Here is a 23,784-nt window from a genome sequence, read left to right on the forward strand (position 1 = left end):
GCGAACATTATCCTCAATGGTGAAAAATTGAAAGCATTTCCTCTAAAGTCAGGAAAAAGACAAGGGTGCCCTCTTTCACCATTACTATTCAACATAGTTTTGGAAGTTTTGGCCACAGCAATCAGAGCAGAAAAAGAAATAAAAGGAATCCACATTGGAAAAGAAGAAGTAAAACTCTCACTATTTGCAGATGACATGATCCTCTAGATAGAAAACCCTAAAGACTCCACCAGAAAATTACTAGAACTAATCAATGATTATAGTAAAGTTGCAGGATATAAAATCAACACACAGAAATCCTTTGCATTCCTATACACTAATAATGAGAAAACAGAAAGAGAAATTAAGGAAACAATTCCATTCACCATTGCAACGAAAAGAATAAAATACTTAGGAATATATCTACCTAAAGAAACTAAAGACCTATATATAGAAAACTATAAAACACTGGTGAAAGAAATCAAAGAGGACACTAATAGATGGAGATATATACCATGTTCATGGATTGGAAGAATCAATATAGTGAAAATGAGTATACTACCCAAAGCAATTTATAGATTCAATGCAATCCCTATCAAGCTACCAACATTATTCTTCACAGAGCTAGAACAAATAATTTCACAATTTGTATGGAAATACAAAAAACCTTGAATAGCCAAAGCGATCTTGAGAAAGAAAAATGGAACTGGAGGAATCAACCTACCTGACTTCAGGCTCTACTACAAAGCCACAGTTATCAAGACAGTATGGTACTGGCACAAAGACAGAAATATAGATCAATGGAACAAAATAGAAAGCCCAGAGATAAATCCACGCACATATGGACAGCTTATCTTTGACAAAGGAGGCAAGAATATACAGTGGATTAAAGACAATCTCTTTAACAAGTGGTGCTGAGAAATCTGATCAACCACTTGTAAAAGAATGAAACTAGAACACTTTCTAACATCATATACAAAAATAAACTCAAAATGGATTCAAGATCTCAACGTAAGACCAGAAACTATAAAACTCCTAGAGGAGAACATAGGCAAACACTCTCTGACATACATCACAGCAGGATCCTCTATGACCCACCTCCCAGAATATTGGAAATAAAAGCAAAAATAAACAAATGGGACCTAATTAAACTTAAAAGCTTCTGCACATCAAAGGAAACTATTAGCAAGGTGAAAAGACAGCCTTCAGAATGGGAGAAAATAATAGCAAATGTAGTAACCGACAAACAACTAATCTCAAAAATATACAAGCAACTCCTACAGCTCAACTCCAGAAAAATAAATGACCCAATCAAAAAATGGGCCAAAGATCTAAATAGACATTTCCAAAGAAGACATACAGATGGCTAAGAAACACATGAAAAGATGCTCAACATCACTCCTTATCAGAGAATTGCAAATCAAAACCACTATGAGGTACCATTTCACGCCAGTCAGAATGGCTGCGATCCAAAAGTCTACAAATAATAAATGCTGGAGAGGGTGTGGAGAAAAGGGAATCCTCTTACACTGTTGGTGGGAATGCAAACTAGTACAGCCACTATGGAGAACAGTGTGGAGATTCCTTTAAAAACTGGAAATAGAACTGCCTTATGATCCAGCAATCCCATTGCTTGGCATACACACTGAGGAAACCAGAAGGGAAAGAGACACGTGTACCCCAATGTTCGTCTCAGCACTGTTTCTAATAGCCAGGACATGGAAGCAACCTAGATGTCCATCAGCAGAGGAATGGATAAGAAAGCTGAGGGAGGAGGGAGGAGGGTTCGGGATGGGGAGCACATGTATACCTGTGGCGGATTCATTTTGATATTTGGCAAAACTAATACAATTATGTAAAGTTTAAAAATAAAATAAAATTAGGGAAAAAAAATAAAAAAAATAAAATGTGTAAATTAGGTAGATAAAACTTACTAATAACAACGCAAAAAAAAAAAAAAAAAGAAAGCTGTGGTACATATACACAATGGAGTATTACTCAGCCATTAAAAAGAATACATCTGAGTCAGTTCTAATGAGGTGGATGAAACTGGAGCCTATTATACAGAGTGAAGTAAGCCAGAAGGAAAAACATAAATACAGTATACTAACGCATATATATGGAATTTAGAAAGATGGTAATGATAACCCTGTATACGAGACAGCAAAAGAGACACTGATGTATGAAGCAGTCTTATGGACTCTGTGGGAGAGGGAGAGGGTGGGAAGTTTTGGGAGAATGGCATTGAAACACGTGAAATGTAAAAAAAAAAAGAAAGAAAGAAATTGAGATAGTAAATTTTTTAAAAAAAGTTTTGTTTTGAAGTTGGGAACAGCTGGAGGTTAAAATATTGGATGTTTAAAAAACTTTCCTAGCAATATTAAACCAGATACAAGTCCTGAAGCCACTTAAAGTGGTATTTACTGTATATATACAACATATTTTTAGTTGAGCATAATTGCTTTTAACATATTACCTGTTAAAACTACTAATGGAGGTGTTTTATTTGATGCTATTTAATTGGTGTCATTAAAGGAATAATTTTTTATAGCTTAGCTTTGATTGTCAGTTTTACCTTGGTTTATAAAGAAACTAAATAAGTTTTTCTTTGATTTTAGTTACAAACCTACTATAAATCAAATTCCAAACAGGCCATCCCCAACTTTTAGTAAGAATGCAAAGAAGACTTGGAATTAACAATGTGTCTCTAATATCTTAATTAGTTCAAGATAACAAGACGTATGTTAAAGCAAGGGTCAACAAAGATGATCATAACTCTGACTTTCTTCGAGAAACGCGTGGAGAGAGTGCATTTTCAGCCTCCAGAACTTTAAATGTGCCATACATACCAAAGCCTCATAGCAGCCAGATATTTGCTAATACAAGCGCTGTAAGTCCATGTGACTTACCTTCCCCATCACCAATATCACTTAGACAAACAGACCAGATTGTAGTAGATCAACCTGCTGTTTTTAAAACACTGAGCATTTTTAATTGGCACTCACATAGCAGCTACACTCAGGTAAATGGCCACGTTGAGGACTTCGCTACTACAACTACATCTACTTCTCAAAACCACATTGTGTCTCCATTACAAAGCAGTTATTCCAGACTGATGGTGGAATCTTCTAAATTTCCAGTCACATATAGCAATATGTCACCACATGACAGCCCTTTTCCTATCCTGCAAGAGACAGGCAACTCATGGTCCTCAATGTCAATGATCGCTTATACATCTGCCTCCTCTCTTTCAAGTCAACTGATCAACAATCATCATCAGATGAAAACTATGCTAATTAAAACTGACCTATCAAATAAGTGTCAGATTATGGAGCCTAAAGAAGATTGAACTTTATATTGGGAGATGTCAACAAATACCTAAAATTCTTGCATTTCAACAATAAATTTACATATTCATCTTCATAGTTTCATTTTCTATTTTCAAACAATGAAGCGTAAAATTATGCTTTAGTTCAAATGGCTGGCTATTTTACTGCACGGTTTTATAAACTCTACAGTTCAAGACAAAATTTGTTATGCATCCTAGGTAAATGACACCTGATCTAATGTTTGTAAGCAAAAAAAAAAAAAAAAGAGAGAGACGCAAGGGAAAATAGATAATGGATGTAAAGTGATTTCTGAAATCATCCCTGCTGAAATGAATGGGTGGCTCAATTAGGATGGCATGGGTGAAGGAAGAGATGCAAATAAAATCAGAAAAATGTAAATACACAGGATGTACCTTAGTGTGTTCACAGTTACCTTATATTCTATTAGTTACTGGTAGAGTCTTAAAAGGTTAGACAGCAGATTTTCTTCATTATAGAAAGTCATTTCATCCTTGAAATATAGACAGTGTAGCATGTCCAAAATCATGATCACCATTATACCATGACTGTGTACCAAAGATAACATGACATAATCAGTGATTGTCCCATGGTAAGCACAAGATATATAGTTTACAGGTGGTATGCTGTAGGGTTATTTCTGCTCTACTGTCCTTAAGGCATGCCTTTATTTCCTGACACCAAGATCCACTCTATATTTCCTAAGACATGTTTCAATGTTGCTTATCTGTCCCCACAGAGACAGATACATTCCTGATGGTGTTTGCAGCACATCAGAATGGTCAACAAGTTCTTTGAAGACATGATATATTTTCCTTAGTAATTTCATTATCTTTCTCTTCTGGAGCTACAATCACACAAACTATTTTCAGTCATGCTAAGACCCTTCTCAGATTTTTGCCTCAATTCTTTCTTGGGGTTGGAAGGAACTTCTGTTTGCCCTCCTACCAAGGTGAGCGCAGATATCATGTCTTCAATGTGTTTTATGTCTACTCTCATTTTTTAATGTATCTTTCACATCAGGTGAAACTTAGAGCCTGCAAATGACACATTTTAAGCACTTACTAAATTATCAATAAAGAAATGTAATAACCAATCAATGCTCTACACATTACTTAACAGCATCCTATAACGTGCACTTATCATAATTCACCTTTCCTATTTGCTGAGAAATTATTACAAGTTGATACCTATTTATTGTATTTACATGAATGTTAAATGTGGGAATTCAAATTATAAAATGATTGCTGCTTTTATGAAATTTACAGTCTACAATAACCCATTCTAAGCATGTTGTTTCAGTCCACAGTTCCCTAAAATGCAGTAGTAGTTACAGAGACATGTATCCAAAGGGGTGGGAGGAGAAGAAGAAAAGGAATCATTTATTTTAATAATCTAGAAAAGTCATGGAGTAAGCAAGGATCAAAATCAATGGTGGATCCTAAATATATTTCAGTTTGAAATACTCTGAACAGAGTCCCTGCTTGTTGGACTATCCACACTGTCATGAAGACTACCTAGAAATATTGGCAATCTCAAATTTGTGGTCATTCCTTCAGATGGCAGTGGGAACATCAAGTCATGTCCCTGTTTTGGTATGGTAACCCCCATAGGACAACACCAAGCTAAGTTCAACGTTCTCATTCTTGCAGCTAATGGACAGTGAAATCTGTCGAATATCTGTGTAGTTAAGGGAGTGGTAGAAAAATCACACTCTTTTTCTTTCACTGAAATGTTTTGCTAAATGTAAGAGAGAATACTATGCTTTAGAGAGGTGAGCATTTTGGAGCCATTGTAAGAGGTATTGAAATTGGTGTCCTTAGTAATCATTTCAAGACCAAAGTCCAATAGCCTTGTTTTAAATTTCAGGTGTCTTACTATGTAGTCAAATTTGCATGCTTTGTACAATATCACCTTAAAGGCAATTCCATCTTCCATTTCATTGCCTTGTACTGACTAATCCTTCTCAGTCCCTTTTACCTTCTTTTCATGCTCTGCTTTGAGTGGCAGGTCCTTCTCAAAAAGAACAGGATTAATTCATGTCATCCTCTGTCATAACTTGGAAGAGGCATGGATAAGGATATTCAACATATCATGTTGAAAAGCTGCTGTTTTTGTTCCTTCATGAGAGCATATTAGTAAACTGTACTTCAATTGTCTGATCAAAAGAAGCCTGGTAAATGATCCTTTACCTTGATGATCAATTCCCAGATGGCTTCAACATATTGGTGCATTTAATTCTCAAAAGAATAAAGAAAATAGCTCAATACATTAGGGAAACATTGCACATGAATTCAAATTTTCTTTCCTTTATGCATTTACCTTATAATTGGTGCCTAAAATTGTAAAACAATGGAAACAGATTCAGACTTTCATTGTAAAACAATGGAAACGGTTTCAGTGGAAACAGTGTCAGACTTTATTTTTGGGGGCTCCAAAATCACTGCAGATGGTGACTGCAGTCATGAAATTAAAAGACACTTACTCTTTGGAAGGAAAGTTTGGACCAACCCAGAGAGCATATTGAAAAATAGAGACATTACTTTGCCAACAAAAGTCCATCTAGTCAAGGCTATGGTTTTTCCAGTGGCCATGTATGGAAATGAGAGCTGGACTGTGAAGAAAGCTGAGAGCCAAAGAATTGATGTTTTTGAACTGTGGTGTTGGAGAAGACTCTTGAGAGTCCCTTGGACTGCAAGGAGATCCAACCAGTCCATCCTAAAAGAGATCAGCCCTGTGTGTTCTTTGGAAGGAATGATGCTAACGCTGAAACTCCAGTACTTTAGCCACCTCATGGGAAGGGTTGACTCATTGGAAAAGACTCTGATGCTGGGAGGGATTTAGGGCAGGAGGAAAAGGGAACGACAGAGGATGAGATGGCTGGATGGCATCACCAACTCGATGGATGTGAGTTTGAATGAGTTCTGGAAGTTGGTGATGGACAGGGAGTCCTGGCCTGCTGCGATTTATGGGGTTGCAGAATCGGACATGACTGAGAGACTTAACTGAACTGAACTGAACTGAAAATTGTAAAAGTAAAAACAAAAATGTAAGAGAGGTACATACGGCAAATTGAGGCAAAAAGTAGAAATATTGGATGGAGAAGGTTAGAGGATGAAATTGGATGCTTAAAATATAACAAGCAAAATTGTAACTGCAGGGCCTAACGAGGTCAAAATGACTTCCACATTGTTACCCTGCATTATTTCCATTTTAGCAAATCACAGAAGTTTTACATGCAAAATATTCTAAGATCCCATGGGATCCAGAACAACGTTATGTATAGCAAAGCATTCTGACTTAAAATGTCACTAGACTGAAATCATTCAACTACAAAATAACTTCCAACCTTAAGCCTAAAAACAAATATCAGAGAACTCTGTGCAGTTCGTAGGTTTCCTTCTGTGAGTCCTTTGGTTTTATTTTCCTTTCATAATTGTGTTTTGAGTATATAAGACTGAGACTGTGCTTGTGTGTGTGTGTGTGCACATCAGATTAAAAATGTGTTTGTGAGTGTATGTCTAGGTTCTCCTTTGGACTTTTATGTTAGAGATTTCGGCTGAAGAAATGGCTAATTCAAAAATATAAAGAGGCACAAATTAAAATGCCCACTCAAATCATCCCTCCCCTCCCTCTCCCACAGAGTCCAAAAGACTGTTCTATACATTTGTGTCTCTTTTCCTGTCTCACATACAGGGTTGTCATTACCATCTTTCTAAATTCCATATATATGCCTTAGTATACTGTGGAGAAGGCAATGGCACCCCACTCCAGTACTCTTGCCTGGAAAATCCCATGGACGGAGGAGCCTGGTAGGCTGTAGTCTGTGGGATCGCTAAGAATTAGACACGATGGAGAGACTTCACTTTCACTTTTCACCTTCATGCATTGGAGAAGGAAATGGCAATCCACTCCAGGATTCTTGCCTGAAGAATCTCAGGGATGGCGGAGCCTGGTGGGCTGCTGTCTATGGGGTCACACAGAGTCGGACATGACTGAAGTGACTTAGAAGCATACTGTGTTGGTGTCCTTCTTTCTGGCTTAATTCACTGTGTATAATAGGCTCCAGTTTCATCCACCTCATTAGAATGGATTCAAATTGAAACATGTATAATATCATATAAGAAATGAATTGCCAGTCTAGGTTTGATGCAGGATACAGGAAGCTTGGGGCTGGTGCACTGGGATGACCACTGGGATGGTATGGGGAGGGAACTAGAAGGAGGGTTCAGGATGGGGAACACATGTACACCCTTGGCAGATGCATGTTGATGTATGGCAAAACCAATACAATATTGTAAAGTAAAAAATAAACATAATAATAATAATAAATGTCAAAACGCTCAAGACAACTGGCTGAGTTTCAGAAGTTGAAAGCATTTCAGTAATAACCAAGCTACTCCATCCTAACTTTTGTACAAACTATGGTACTCTCCCAATCACCTAGCAAAAATTTAATGGGACCTTAGATGTTTATTATGTCTGGCAATAACAAAACACAAACCTGCTAATATGGCAGTACCAGAGAAGGCTCAGTAGATGCCTGAAGTTTCAACCAGGCCTTCCTATAATAGGATACTACCTTCCTACAGGAGGCTGGACACTCACCAATAACAAAGAATACTCTTAGGCATCAAAGAACCTAAGGATGAAATCTATAATTCTATTCCCACATGGTCGACATTGATTTCCCCCTTCCCAAGAGTATCTGACAGACAGTTAAAATAGAAGGAAGTTATAACATAGCCCACATACTTCTTACATAATACCTTAAATGTCCAAGCCCAACTACACTACTAAGATGATGACAATACAGGAGTTCCAGCTTCAAATCTGTGTGGCAGTCATCATATAAACATTTTATGAATATTTGAGATGCACCGATAGTACAAATCTATTAAGCCAGAAGCCTTGAGATCTGATTCAAAGAGGAAAACTGTGTACTCCATGTCCTCAGTTTTATGGGACATTCACACGCATTCACACATTTCCACAATCCTCAACCTTTATCTGAAGTCAAAAACTGACATTAAGAGGAATGGTCTATTTACACAGAAGCCAAGCGTAAAAGTCAAAAATGGATCCAGTCTCCTACATACTTCCATGCTCAGTAATGGAACCCCTTGTAAGCATTCCTAAGGGCAACTAGGATAAACAACTCAAAGATGCTTCTCCCAGGATAAGAGAGGTTGATTGAGAAGCTATAAGTGTGCTTAACTTAGAGATAACCCTTAAGATCACATACCATTCCTGTTAGCACATCAGAAGATGGACAGCTCTACCAGGTATTTACAGACAATGTCTGCTTCTGCCTAAGGCCAAGCTTATAGATCCAAGTGGCAGGTGGGATAAGGTTTCCATCTCAGGATATCATATGACACCGCCGGTGTTCTCCTTCTCTGGGAAGCTTTAAAAAGACATTGTAGGAAGTACAATATGAGGGAGGAAAACAAGGAAACTGACAAGAGCTGTGTTCTTTCTAAATGTCCCAAATCTCACTTATCATTCCAATTACAATGACAGACTTAACATGCAATCTGAACCATGTCCCAAGCATTGCCAGTTCTAACTTTTTGATGTTGTTCAGTCACTCAGACTTGTCAGACTCTTGTGACTCCATGTACAGCAAGAACCCAGGGCTCACCTGCCATTCAAATCTCTCAGAGTTGTATTCGAACCCATGACCTTTGAGTCAACAATGCTTTTCAGCCATCTCACCCTCTGTCGTTTCCTTCTTCTCCTGTGCTCAATCTTTCCCAGCATCAGTTTCTTCCCAGTGATTTTGCTCTTGGCTTCAAGAGGCTGATATATTGGCTCTTCATGTGCAGCATCAGTCCTTCTGAGAATAATCTGAAATCATTTCCTTCACACTTTATTAGTTTGAACTCCATTCTCAACATGTCTTCTCTAGCCCTCCTGTTGTAAAGCATCTATATTTTGGCAGTCAGTTCTTGTGTTCCTGCTCACTCCTCCATACATTACTCCTGAAAATCAACTTTGACCATTCAGGCCTTTTTCAATAATCTCTCAGCTTTGTAATATGGTTTTGAGATTGGTCATAGCTTTTCATCCAATGGGCAAGTGCCTTTTTGTTTCATGGCTTCAGTCACATCACGCAGTCATATCAGAGATCAAGAAAGTGAAACCTGTCACTAATTCAATTGTATCTCATTAAAATATCTCAAAATGATGGGGCCAAATTCCATGATCTTATGTTTTGTGTCTGTTTTTGTATTGAGTTTTAATTCAGCTTTTTTAATTTCTCCTTTCACCTTTAGTTCCTAGTGTTTTTCAGCCATTTATATGTTGTCATCTTAAAACTAAGGTTATTCATACTTCTCACAGTAATTTTGTTTCCCACTTCAGATTCTTTCAGCAAGTTACTTTCCATGAAGTACTCTGCACATAAGTCAAATAAGCTGGATGAAAATATATAGCCTTGATGTATTTCCTTCTCCATTTCCTGGAGAAGGAAGTGGCAACCCACTCCAGTGTTCTTGCCTGGAGAATCCCAGGGAAGGGGAAGCCTGGTGGGCTGCCGTCTATGGGGTCACATAGAGTCGGACACGACTGAAGTGACTTAGCATAGCACAGCATTTCCTTCCCTATTTTGTACCAGTTCATTGTTCTTTGTCCAATTCCAACTCCTGTGTCTTGACTTGCCTCCAGCCTTCTGTGGAAACAGGGACAGTAGTCTGGTATTCTTATCTCCTTAAGAATTTTCCACAATTTGTTGTGACCCTCACAGTCAAAGGCCTTCCCTGGTGCAATACATTCGTGTTCAAGGCAAGATAAGATACAAAACTGAAATCTTCACATGTTCAACTAGGGTAAGATACATGTAACTGGAAAAGGTAAGGAAAAGTTCTATAGAGGGTTTAATCACCCAGGACCCTTTGTATCCACTACATTTACTATTCTCACACAACTCCATTGTAGCTTAAGGGTAAGAGAACTAAATTTAGCCCAATTCATAAACTGAACAGATTCCCTGTGTTTGATCCTTTTCAGTTAAAACTATGGGTCCAGTGCAAATCAAACTGGATGTCAAGGCTTTTTAACTTGGGAATCTTAACTGGCTTTATTACTGTGACTGAGACAGATATGGCTACTTCACTGTGGCTAAAGGCTAGCCAAATGGGAAAGGGGATGGAATGAATCCAATTCCCCTTTTGATCACTCAACAGGAGGTCCACAGGCACCAGGTCCCATTCTCTTAACTATCTGTGCTTCTCCAACTGCAGTCAATGATAACACAGGGCCTGCTTGATGCTTGCAGGGCCCTCTCACCAAACACAGGCATTTAAATGGTTGGCTTCCTTGAGATGTCCCTGGGCTAGGTAAAGACACTCTGAGACAGTGTTCCTTCTGCCTTGGCTCCATGGCTGGAGTGAATGCATACCTCTTCCTCCAAAGGGACAAGGAGCCACAGCTCTGCATTGACTAAATCCCATGTCTGGTCCCAACTCACATCATAGCTTCTCCATCAACTTCTCCACACCAGGCTTTTGGATCCAGGGCCCTAGATCAGCAAAACAGAGGCACTTCAGAGAGTTCAGCACCACAAGGGACCATACCATAACAAAGCCATTCTAATCTGGCTATACGAACTCTTCCATATTTTCCCAAGGCAGCTTGAAGCTGCTTCCAGTGCAGCGTGTATGGTGGTGGTGAGATGCCGAGTGGTGAATGTGGAAATTCACAGAAGATCCCAAAGTCAGCACAGAGGTGCACTGGGAGCCTGGAGTGGACACCCTTTCAATGATATGCCTTCCCAGGGTAAGAGGAAGGAGTGAAGTGCCCAAGCAATCTCAAACTCAGTGAGTAACAGGAGCCAGGGGATGGCAGGACCTGTGGAACAATGATTCTGAAAAAAGATACTTAATTCACCCTCCCTCTAATTGTATCACCTGGACTTTGGCACTGCAACCACAGCTAATTTGAGGTACACTTGCTTCACTCATGGACACACCGAACCCCCAAATCCACAGTCTCAGGAGGTCACCTGCACATGTCCGACCCAAATTCAGGCTCCACAGCCAGCTTGCATGAGTCTGAGCATCCCGATGGGAAAGGACAGTGTCCTAGATACTATACGACTCTCCCTTCAGGGCCCACCTCCACACCTCCTCTCCACATATGTTTCTGTCAGTTACGCTCATGGAAGAACCTTCCTCCCCAGGGTACTATTTCAGGGGATCATCCCACACATCTTTGCTGATGATCTGCTGGCACAAAGAGTAAGGTGAACCAGCAACCAAGAATTCCATAATCAATCATTAACTGTGCAGGTCTCAAACCACCACTCCTCAACAATCCTGTTCGATTCTAGGCAGTTTTGGCCTGACAATCAGCTGAGAAAGTTAAGGCTCCTAGTGTCCAGCCTGTGGCAGGGTTCTCCCCGTTTGAAGCCCAAGAATCAGTCGACAGGAGTTGAATGACCTGCCCTATACCCTGCAGAAGACAGGGGAGATGGGTGCGGATCCCACAGGTGGATCATCCACACCCTTGCACACCCACACTCTTCACCCCGGGAGCCATGTTTTACAAACAATGTCAAGGTAACCATACGTAGTGGTCACCGTGCTCAAGAAGTAGGGGTGGTCCTGAAAGGAGAAGATCACCTTGCAGTGGGACCATGGATGGCTCTGCAACTGCACCTGCCAGGGTAGGGAGGAGGGAAAAGTTTCCTGCTCCTCCTCCTCCTCCTCCTGAGCAGTGGACTCCAAGGAGCAGCAGAAAGGATACAGCTATGGCCCAGAAGCAAGGGATGCCCTGCAAAATGGCGCTCCTCCGAGCCAAGTCAGGCTTCCTCCTCTGATGGTTCTTGCTCATGCACCGAAAGTAGGCCCCACAGTTTTTCTCATGCTCAGACCTCAGTTCCACCTTCAGGGTGGCCAGTGCCTGCAATTCATCTTGCCCCGGAAGCTCAGTCGATCTCCCAGGCCTTTCCTGGCCCTGTTCCTCCACCATCTTCTCTTCAGCTCCTGGGAGGACCCCTATTGCTGCTCTTCATCTGCCAGAATTTCCACCTCCTCCATGATGTATTCTACAGGCAGCTGGACCCCCTGCCCAATACCCGCTGCATCTCCATCCACCAGGGGCTCAGTGTCTTCCACCGCCTCCAACCTGAAGAGGGTGGCCTCTTTACCTGGCATTACAACTGGTAGCTCCAAGGTCCCAGCCACGAAAAGCATCAGGAAGGCAGGCCATGGGCCCCAGCACCCTGAACACCAGGGCTTACAACTAAGATGGCCTGGGGCCCCAGGACACTCCTGCATTCCTCTGAACGCCTCTGACGCTCCTCTTGGCCCTGGTCACGAACCCAGGCTGGGGCAGATACAAAGGGATGGGTCATAATAGCACAACAAGTGGTGCACAAATGCGGATCAGGCTGCAGTAATCCTGTGGGACCCACTAGCTCTTTGGGCGCACAGAGTGAGGGGGATGGTAGGGAGGTGGGGCTGGTGTGTGTAGGGTGGACTGAGGCTGAAGAATGGGTTGGCAGACAGCACAGGACATAGTGAAAGGGCCCTGGGGAGATCAGCCAAATAGGCGGGGCACAAGGCTATGAGCCATTCTCTGGCTGCTGGCCCAAATTAGTGCAAAGGCTGAGAGTGTGGTGGGCGGCACCCTTATGGACATGTTCCTAGACCAGACGGCATCTTCGACGGTCCCTGGGCTCCAGCCCACCGATGTGAAATATTCTGCTCCAGGGGGGTAGTGGGTTTTGCATCTGCCACTAGCCCAGGCGCAGTCATTGATCAGGCTCTGGAAATTCCAACCACAGGTTCCTGCTCCACAGTCCAAACAACACACTCCCGTGTCCCTCGGGCCCGTTAATAACTGGGAACTCTCCCTGAGTATCCAAAGGTTAAGCAGGGGCGCCACGTGCCTGGATACTTTTCTCCATGGGATAGAGAACCTGTTGCTGTCCGGATGCTAGAGAAGTAGGGAAAAACCCCACTGTTTGCTACAGTTGATTTTCACTGTTCAGGGACACCAGAGCTTTAGGGTACAGAGCTCAATCTGTGACTCTTTATCTCTGCTTCTGGTATAGCACTGTTTTGGGCAATCTTTCTATGTGTGTACCAAGGGCTGGTGTCTGTGTGTCTCCGTCTCTCCATGTTGTGCTGTTGCTGTCTGGCACTCTCTGGACACCAGCGCTCATATGAGAAGCTAATCCATGGCGTGAAGGCAAGCTCTTCTCCTTCTTAGTGAGTTGCACCAATGGGAGATCCAATTTTTTTAGTCCACGCGTTCAGATAGTTCTTTCTCAAACTTGAAAGCCAACAGTCGGTGGTCAATGCTGAACTGCAGAAGGGGCTTGGACCTTCCTTCCTTTGCTGGACAGATGTGAATGCTGCACAGGCCTGAGGTGGCTTGGCCACTCTTGGCACAGATTGAGAAATGGGGCATGCTCTCCTGGCATAAGGGAACTCCATGAACATCACTTGAAAACCTGCCAGGCAGACGGTAAGGACAGCTCCCCTTTAAGTTCCACGACCCACCGGTGCCAGAGACATGCATGGCTACCCATTTACCCTATCAAGGCCCTTTCAACTTGTGCCGGTGTCCAGCCCCAGCACCATTCAGGGATACCCTCAGGAAAAATGGTGTCAGCAAGAGAGAAAAGTAAAGGAGAGAAAAAGAGGCTGATATTCCCTGGTTTACACAGAAAGCCAATAAACCCCTTACACAGGACTTGCTGTGTTCACAGAGGCCACAGGCGCCCTCTAAATGGAGCGAAGATACAGAGCGCCTTCTCTATTGGGTTTTAGATGCCCAGGCAAAAAAGTGAACTCAGAGAGCCTCTGTGCTCACGGGAATCTGCCTGAGAAAAAGAGAGAAAGAGAAAGAAAGAATGTCTCGGGGAGACTCAGCTTAGGTGAAATGGGTCTGCAGCTTTATTTTCAAAAGGGGCTTTTATACCCCGAGTTACACATTTCCAGGAGTGAAAGATACAAAGTCATGCAGAATCAGCTCAACATTCCATCAGTTTTACCTTTAACGAAACCAGGACATTTTCTGCATAACTTTCCCCAAAAAAGGGTCTTATGTTATGTACATTATCTTCTGGCCCTGTGGCCTGTTAACATTTTGTGACTCTTTCTTGATAAAGTTTGGTCAACCAGAAAACCTGATTTCCCTTTATCTTTCCAGTTTGCAGTCCCCCTCAGGAAACAGAGTTACATTCTCATGAAGCAAAGGTGCAGTGGGTTACAACAAAGAAAGTACTTATTAACTCAAGGGTTTTATGTTGCTAATACCAAGGCTACTGCTTGTTTTTCTTGCATACCAACTATACTAGCTAATGCACTTCCGGCTGCACACTGGGTAAAGGACAAGGAAACTTGGCAACAAACATTGGCTCAACAATGCAGTATTATTCTAATAAAGCTTTTTTTTTTTTTTTTAATAACTCGAAGGTTAGGCTTGGGGTGTTGTGAACAATCATGTACGTTAGTTACAAGAGTGTGGATAAAACTGCCAAGCAAGCTTAAATAGTAACAGAGGGGTTAGAATTAAAATGTTCCTTTCAAGCCCAGGAGAACTATTAACTAGAGCCTTAAATTGATTTTCTTCAGAGAAAGGTGGTCGGGGAGAGCCCCCTGTTAATGTCAAAAGAATTGGTGAAAGGCATGATATAATAAACAGTAGACAGACAGATTTTGGTTTCGGGACAGATGGTTTAGCAGGTCCAGGGAATCCCTCGAGTCCTGATCTGCCTTTGCCTGTCAGATCTTCTCCGCATGACCTTTGTCATGGGTGGGATCTCCCGTTGTGGCTCCTGACATCTCTCCTTTTTGTATTTTTTAAAACAGCCAGATGTAACTCAGTCGCGAGCTTCTGAGTACTCTGACAAAGAGATCTGACAATACAAGGAAGAATAATTATGAGAAGCAGAATTAGAGTGGCCACAGCGGCATAGCTAAAAATCGTAGACAGAATGTTGTTTTCCTGAAATAAGGTTTGAAAATGTATGAAAAATGGTCATTTGCTGCTCCTGTGGCAGTAAAATCCAATCGGGAATGTCCCATGGTCTTTATCTTAGTGTGAAGTTTTCCTAAATCTACACTAATGCTGGAGCTATTCCATATCCCCGAAATATGATTTCTAATTTTCTCCCAGTTATAATCTGTCTCGTTTATTTTCAGGGGTGTTACAAAAATCCACAGGTAGTTGGCATGATAGGACAATGACAATTTTTCTTTAATGCCTGTAATTCAGTCCCAATATGCATTACAACTTCCTCCAGGGCATCTACCTCCATTTCTAGTTTCCTATCTATAACTTCCTGACAAAGCTAAAGAGCCATTTTTAGACATGAATGTGAATGTGAACGTGAAGTCGCTCAGTCGTGTCTGACTCTTTGTGATGCCATGGACTGTAGCCTACCAGGCTCCTCTGTCCATGGGATTTTTCCAGGCAATTTTAGACATAATATTAACATATTGAGCAGTATGCACTTTTTAAGTCAATGATATTGACGCCACAGTGACAGAAGTAATTGCAGTTATTAAAGCTGATATTCTCAAGAAAAGCAAGCTCACAAACCTTCACGATCACATCAAATCTTGTAATCGTTGCAACACAGCAAGACTGCAGTTATCATACCAATAAGTGATTACAGTCACCGGCACTATAAGATAGGGTGGACTTTGCAACACTGCAAAAGAGCAAACATTATATTGAGGGTTCAAACAAGATGAGAGCATACATTGTTCACAAGATACTATGTTAGGTCCACCTGAATAATTTATTTGTATATTAAGTCCTTTGGAGTCATTAGTGAAGAGAAAAACATAGGGAGAGGGTAGGCAAGCTAAAATAAAATAAGTAGACTCATTTTTTGGTCGGGATAGGGTTACATCAATTTGCCAGAGAGCATTAGGCTTAAGGCCTCGGAGATTTACTCCTAACGGTGGATATGGATTAAATAGTGGGCAATTTGAACATAACTTAACTCTTTGTCTAGCTGTTTCTTTTAGGGATATGAAATTCATACCTTAAACCAGCTGCATTTTGATGGTGAATTTTGTGAGAATTTTTGGCTTTGTCCATCTTTTTCTGTAAGTTTAAAGCAATTAATTTAGTCAATGCATCTGCCAAAGCATTTCCTTCATGTAAAGGGCCAGACAAGCCAGAATGGGCTCTAATATGTCCCACAAAATATTTGTTATCTCTGTGTTTAATCTTTTTCTGTAAATCAGATAACAAGGAGAATATGGTAGTTTTTTTTTTGTTTTTTTTTTTGAATATTAACAGTCCCTATATGAGGAAACAACCCTACAATATATTGGGAGTCAGTCAAAAAATTGAAGGTGTGGTCTCTTAAATGTTGAAGAGCCCAAATAACTGTTCATAACTCAGCTCTCTGGACAGATGTCTCTTCAGTTACCTGAACATGGGATATTTTATCAATAATTGTGTCTGCTTTAACGTTAGAGGAATCATCTGTGAAAACTAAAATTGTCCCTTCTAAAGGTTAAAGTCCAGCAATGGTAGAGACGTCTGCTCCAGTATCTAACAACCCTATTTCATTTCCTTGAATTAAAAGGTCTTTTGAAGGCCTAGAAGCTGTAATTTCCTGAACCCAAAAAGCTAGATCACTAGATCCAAATACTCTGTGGCCTCTAGCTTGAGAAGTCACGTTTTTTACCTTTCTGATAATAACTTAAAAGCAAAAGCTGTGTTATTCTTTGACCTTTATTAATTTGCACAGTTTTGGTAAGTGGCAAGATCAAAACTTTAATTTCCCCAATATAATCAGAACCTACTACAACAGGCACCAGTGAAATTCCTTGAAAAGACAGCGAGCTACGCCCAAGCACAAATCGTACAATACCCTCAGGTAGGGGGCCAGCCACTCCCGTTGCAATTGGAGTAACCAGCATGTCCGGGGTTAATATTGTTGTTAAAACCCCTTACCATTCCGCTTCTCTCCTAGCCTGGGTGAGGCCCCCCTGAGGGGTTTTCTCCAAGGAGTATGCTCTGCATATTGTGTATGCGTATGCTTTAATAGTTCTGTTGTGCAAAACACTTTTTATCTTCTTCAGCTTTAGACAAGACCTTTGCAGGCTTTGGGAGGCGCAAACGGAAGGTGGCGGCGATCACCTTAAATCAGAAAGTGGTAGATAAGTCTTTAAAGGTTTGTGCAGAGGGGGAGGGGGCTCACCAGGGCGCCTGACCGTAGGGTCCTGTAAGCCCTCTCCTGTTCATCAATGGCAGAAAATATGATCTGCGCAAAAGTGGAGACCCACCACCGACCGCTATAGCCTCCCATATGGGCTGTCTAACAGCCTCATGACAAGGGTCCAGGACATTTCTAATCATGTTTCACAGAGCAAACGCATCTAAAGGAATATTTTCTGGCCTATGCAAAGTATAAAACAAACATAGAAATTTAGACAGTCTTCCTGTGGTTTTTTTAATGCCTCTATTGGCCAACATGTGAAGTAATACTTCAATAAACATTTGTCTATTCTTAGATGCAGAGAAACCTATTTTTCTAGATAATATTCTTATTCATTCTGTACCCTCTTCACCCTGCTGGCAGTTAGGCAGGTACAATCCTAACCGCCCCACATTATGGTCTCAAATTATTTACTCTTCAGATTTATGAGCATGATCTAAAGCATCCTTAATCATATTAAAAAGAGAAAGGGTGTCAGTGGTTACCTTTGCTGGGCAATGCAAAGTGTAATAAATTTTTACCTGTTTCCCTACATTTTCCCAGGTATCTAGGTTATCAGTGCCCTCTTCTGGAAATCAAAGACATTGCTCTTGTACAAATGTAAAAAAGGATTGAATACTAGCCTTCTTAACTTTAATTCCTCTTTTATTTAACAATTGCAAGATTACTCCTATAAAGGGTTGTTGTTCTTTTGATTTGTTGTTACCCGTGTCAGTGATTTCTGTCTTCAAGGAAAGATTCAACACTACCCACTCTTCCTCACCCTACCTATCTTACGCAAAGTGGTTTGCAGCACCCTAAGTGGAGTCCTAGCCATCCCCAAAACTGGACAATGGGGAGACTTAACTTCAGGTTCCTGTTCTGGGCGCCACTTGCTGGGGTCCAGCCCCAGCAGGATTCAGGGATACCCTCAGCAAGAGAGAAAGTAAAGGAGAGAAAAAGAGGCTGATACTCCTTGGTTTACACAGAAAGGCAATAAAGCCCCTGACACAGCACTTGCTGTGTTCATGGAGGTCACAGGCACCCTCTTGATGGAGCAAAGTTGCAGAGCACCTTCTCGATTGGGTGTTAGAAGCCCGGGCAAAAAGAGAGAACGTAAAGGAGAGAAAAAGAGGCTGATATTCCTTGGTTTACACAGAAAGGCAATAAAGCCCTTGACACAGCACTTGCTGTGTTCATGGAGGTCACAGGCACCCTCTCGATGGAGCGAAGTTGCAGAGCACCTTCTCGATTGGGTGTTAGAAGCCTGGGCAAAAAAGTGAACTCAGAGAGCCTCTGTGCTCTAGGGAATCTGGCTGAGAAAAAGAGAGAGAGAGAAAGAGAGAGAGAGAGGAGAGACAGAATGACACAGGGGAGACCCAGCTTAGGTGAAACGGGTCTTGCAGCTTTATTTTCAAAAGGGGCTTTTATACTCTGAGTTACATATTTCCAGAAGTGAAAGATACAAAGTCATGCAGAATCAGCTCAACATTCCATCAGTTTTACCTTTATCGAAACCAGGACATTTTTTGCAAAGCTTTCACAAACAAGGGTCTTATGTTATGTACATTATCTTCTGGCCCCATGGCCTGTTAACATTTTGTGACTCTTTCTTGATAAATGTTGGTCAACCTGAAAACCTACTTTCCCTTTATCTTTCCAGTCTGTAGTCCCCCTCAGGAAACAGAGTTACATTCTTATGAAGCAAAGGTGCAGTGGGTTACAACAAAGAAAGTACTTATTAACTCAAGGGTCTTATGTTGCTAATACCAAGGCTACTGCTTGTTTTTCTTGCATACCAACTATATTAGCTAATATCCTCCCAGGCGCAAATTGGGTAAAGGACAAGGAAATTCGGGAGGAAACATTGGCTCAACAATGCAGTATTATTCTAATAAAGTTTTTTTTTTTTTTTTTTTTTTTTACCCAAACATTATGCTTGGGGTGTTGTGAACAATCATGTGCATTAGTTACAAGAGTGTAGATAAACCTGCCAAGGAAGCCAAAATAGTAACAGAGGGGTTAAAATTAAAATGTTCCTTTCAAGCCCAGGAGACTTATTAACTAGAGCCTTACATTGATTTTCTTCAGAGAAAGGTGGTCGGGGAGAGCCCCCTGTTAATGTCAAAATAATTGGTGAAAGGCATAATATAGTAAACAGTAGAGACAGATTTTGGTTTCGGGCAGATGCTTGAGCAGGTCCAGGTAATCCCTCGAGTCCTGATCCACCTTTGCCTGTCAGGTCTTCTCTGCATGACCTTTGCATGCATGGGATCTCCTGAGGTGGTTCACAGCAAATGTGGTTCTGTTCTCCATGTGAGAACACACCCAAGCCTGCCTAGTTGCCCAAGCCTGTGGGGCCAGGAGCAGTAAGAGGATCAAGCTAAGCCACCCATCCTGTAGTCCTGATACCAATATATGTGTTCTGCAAAGAGTTCAATTAGTGATGTTTCAAACTGGAAGACTCTGCAGGTAGCAGGTCCTTATGCTGCACTTCTGGTCCATCACTGAAAGCACACAAAAAAGGCAAACCTTACTCATGCTCATGGCAAGGTCAGGGAAAGTATGCCTGGCACTTCAGAAGGACAGAACGGCCCTTGTAGCCGGGTGGTCAAGGGGTTGTGTGGTCACCCACTTTGGCTTCTTTGTCTGAGGTTGCTGATTGTTCTGTGTCTTGGAATCTTTGAACTCTCACTGGTCGCCCACAGGCACTTTCCTCCTGCCTCTCCTTTCTGCCAGGCATCCTTGGTGCACCATTCTGACTCCACTTAGAACTTGCTTGCTCAGTGGGATAACAGAGATTGGTACCCTGACTTCAGTGCTTTTGCTGGCTGGAGTCTAGGTGGAGTCTTTCCCTATGACGTTCATGCTTTGCTATTCAACTCCCATTACCTGGTTAGGTCACTTCCGACAGCTCATACTCATAAGCGTACTGGCAGGTAGTTCTTTGTGTGCATGTGCATGTACACAGTAACATCCCTGAGAGGAAATTTGCACATATGCAGAAGTACACGCTTTCTTCTCCAGGAACATGAACTTTGGTAAGCACCCAACTTTCTTTGTCCTGGTTATTTTCTTTCACTTGCTCATCTCAGGTTGCACTTCTGACTCTGTAACTTAGCACCAACTGTGTTAGAACCACCCAGACATCACTGATTGACTAAATGCCAAGACTCCCTTTCAGTTGCTCTCATTAGGCCCAGGTAGGTCTTCATACAATCAGGTATATCTGCTTTCCTAACAGCCAAGGTGCCAAAGAAGCCTGTCCCTGGTTGGGCCCAAAGACATCCAAGACAGTCACCTGGAAGGCAGGGTCCCACTGAGTGTCACCTGGTGCAAATCCCCTATGACAAAATCAGAGAATCTGCTCCAGAGAGAGAGAGCCACAATCCTCTCTCAGATGCAGATGCACACCTTTACCCCTCTAGACCCCAGAACCAGGGGCATGACCCCAGAGGAAAGAAGGAATTCACGTCAGGACTTTCAGCACACACCATGGGGTATCTTTGGCAGGACCGCTATTGCCTAGACCCTGGACCCTGAAAACCAGCAGGCTTCAAATTACCCCCAGGGGCTTCCCCATCTCCCCTCCCCCGAGTTCCCTTGGGACATGCAATAAGCCCACCACCCTTGCTTCCTCCCTGTTCCCTCCCTCACAGGCACAACCCAGCGGAGGGCCACACACGTACACTAGGCCCTGCACTTTCTTTGCCTACCTGCACTGCCAGGGAGGCTGGAAGTGCCTGGAGGCATGCCACACTCACATCCTGTCTCTCCTAGGAGGCCTGTTATTTTGCACAGACAGCCTGCCTTAACTTATCTTCCATTTTGTGTCACATTGTGTCAGTGTGTGCCACTCTCATGGACATAGCATGCTGGCTTTTGGGCTGATCCTGGGCAGTACAGCCCAGGACCTTTCCAGTTCTCCTTACGTGTGTGGAACAAGTCTCCAGTGCAGCAGACAATCTGTGGCTCTTTCTCCTTCAGGTCTCTGCCCTTTTCTGCAGGACCTTAGCCTCCTCACCATCCCAGTCCTGCCATAGCCACATCCACCATTTCCAAAGGCCGGCCCATGTGACCACAGGCTGAGGGCTCCAAAGCCAGTGGTCTCAAAGCCCTACCCCACCTGATTTGTCCTGGGTGAATCCTCAGGCCATGCACCCCCTCTTCCCGGTCCAAACACACACAGCAACATGGTAGAAATGATGAGCTTGTTTTTGTGTTTGGTTTAATTGCAGATTTCTGGAGCCATGGTCTGGAGTTATCACTGGCCATCCTTTCCCCGTTCCCATCCTGTACAGGGTACTGCAGAGATACGGCGACCAACCACCCTTAGACTGGGGACGCCTCGTGCCTCCTCTTTTGGTTGCTTGGCACCTCCTCTCCTGTCTCCTTCATCTCTGTGTCTGCCCTGGGCCAGACACACACACACACACACACACACACACACACACACACACACACACACATAAACACAGCCGACACAAGCACACACATGTATACACACAAATGCTCGGCACAGGAACACAAATGCAAACAGGAAACTCATGTGTTTCAGAAGCCCGTGTTCCCTGATTGTGTTTGTGTCTCCGTGCCGAGCATGTGTGTGTATACACGCATGTGCTTATGTCGGCTGTGTTTGTGAGTGTGTGTGGTTGTGTGTGTAGCCCAGGGAAGACACAGAGATGAAGGTGACAGGAGAGGAGGAGCCTAGTTACCATAAGTGGAGGCATGAGGTGTCCCCAGTCTAAGGGTGGGTGGTCTCTGCAATATCAGGGATGTAGTCGGTGGGCACCATGCCTTGCCCTTGTGGCTCCCTGTTCATGTCCTCCACGAGCTCTTTCCTGTTCACCTCCTCCACGAGCTCTTTCATATTTTCCCAAGTTAGCCTGAAGCCGCTTCCAGCGCAGCATGTGTGGTGCTTGTGAGCCACCAAGCGGTGCATGTGGAAATTCACAGAAGAACCCAACGTCAGCACACAGGTGCACTGGGATCCCAGACAGGATGCCCTTTCAATGATAGACCTTCCCAGGTTAAGGGACAGGAATGAAGGGCCCAGGCAATGTCAAACTCAGTGAGCAACAGGAGGCCAGAAGATGGGAGGACCCACAACAGGATGATTCTGAAAAAGATACTTACTTCACCCTGCCTATAGTAGTATCACCTAGGAGTCTTATGCTACAACCACAACTGATTTGAGGTAGACTTGTTTCACTCACGGACACACTGAATGCTCAGGCCCTAGCCTCAGCAGGCGACCTGCTATATGCATGGCCCAAATTCATGCTCCTCAGCCAGCTTGCATGAGCCTGAGCATCCCCATTTGGGAAAGGACAGTGTCACGACTCCAACATGGCTGTCCCTTCACGGCCCACCTCCAGACCCTTTACCACATGTGTCTCTGTCAGTTACCACTCACGGAAGAATCTTCCCTGCTGGGGTAGTACTTCAGGGGATCACCCTACTCGTCTTAGCTGATTATCTGGTGGCAACACGAGGAATGTCACCTCTGGGCTGACCAGGACCCGAACCTTCCCATGAGCAGCCAAGAACTCCAACATCAAGCATCAACTGTATGCAGGACCAAAACTAGTCCACCTCAACAATCCTGTTTGATTCTGGGCAGTTGTGGCCTGACAACCAGTTGAGAAAATTAAGGTTCCTGGTGACCAGCCTGCAGCTGGGTCCTCCCTGTTCAAAGTCCCAGAACCAATGGACTGGTGTGGAATGATGTGCCCTTTACCCTGAAGAATGACAGGGGAGACAGGTGCGGATCCCGCAGGTGAATCATGCACACCCTTGCACACCCACACTCATCACCCCAGGAGCCACGTTTTATCAGTGATGTCAAGGTAATACTCCTTAATGATCACTGTGTTCAAAAAGTAGGGGTTATACCTAAAGGAAAAGATCAACTTGCTGTGGGACCAGGGATGGCTCGCACCTGTACCTGCTAGGATAGGGAGAAGAGAAAGGTGCAAGCTTCTAGGGACCTCAGCTTGCCTCCCATTAATGAGAGAGTCATTTACTAGGCAGGTTGATAGGGAGTCTAGGGGTCCCCAAAGAGAGAGGGGTCTGGAATTCTCAAGGAGGAAAAAAGGACAAACTTTTTTTCTTTCTCCACATTCCTTAGGATTATATACCAATAATGTATCCTGCCTAAGGACAGTCTTTGGATTCAACCTTCTGTTATTTTAAAAAGTTAATTATGGGAGTATACCTGGTCTTTACAAGGATGTATCTTGCCTGAGGACAGTGTTATCTTAAAATGTAAATTATGGG

Source organism: Bos taurus, chromosome Y (genome assembly GCF_002263795.3).
Source record: "Bos taurus isolate L1 Dominette 01449 registration number 42190680 breed Hereford chromosome Y, ARS-UCD2.0, whole genome shotgun sequence".
Classification (NCBI taxonomy): domain Eukaryota; kingdom Metazoa; phylum Chordata; class Mammalia; order Artiodactyla; family Bovidae; genus Bos; species Bos taurus.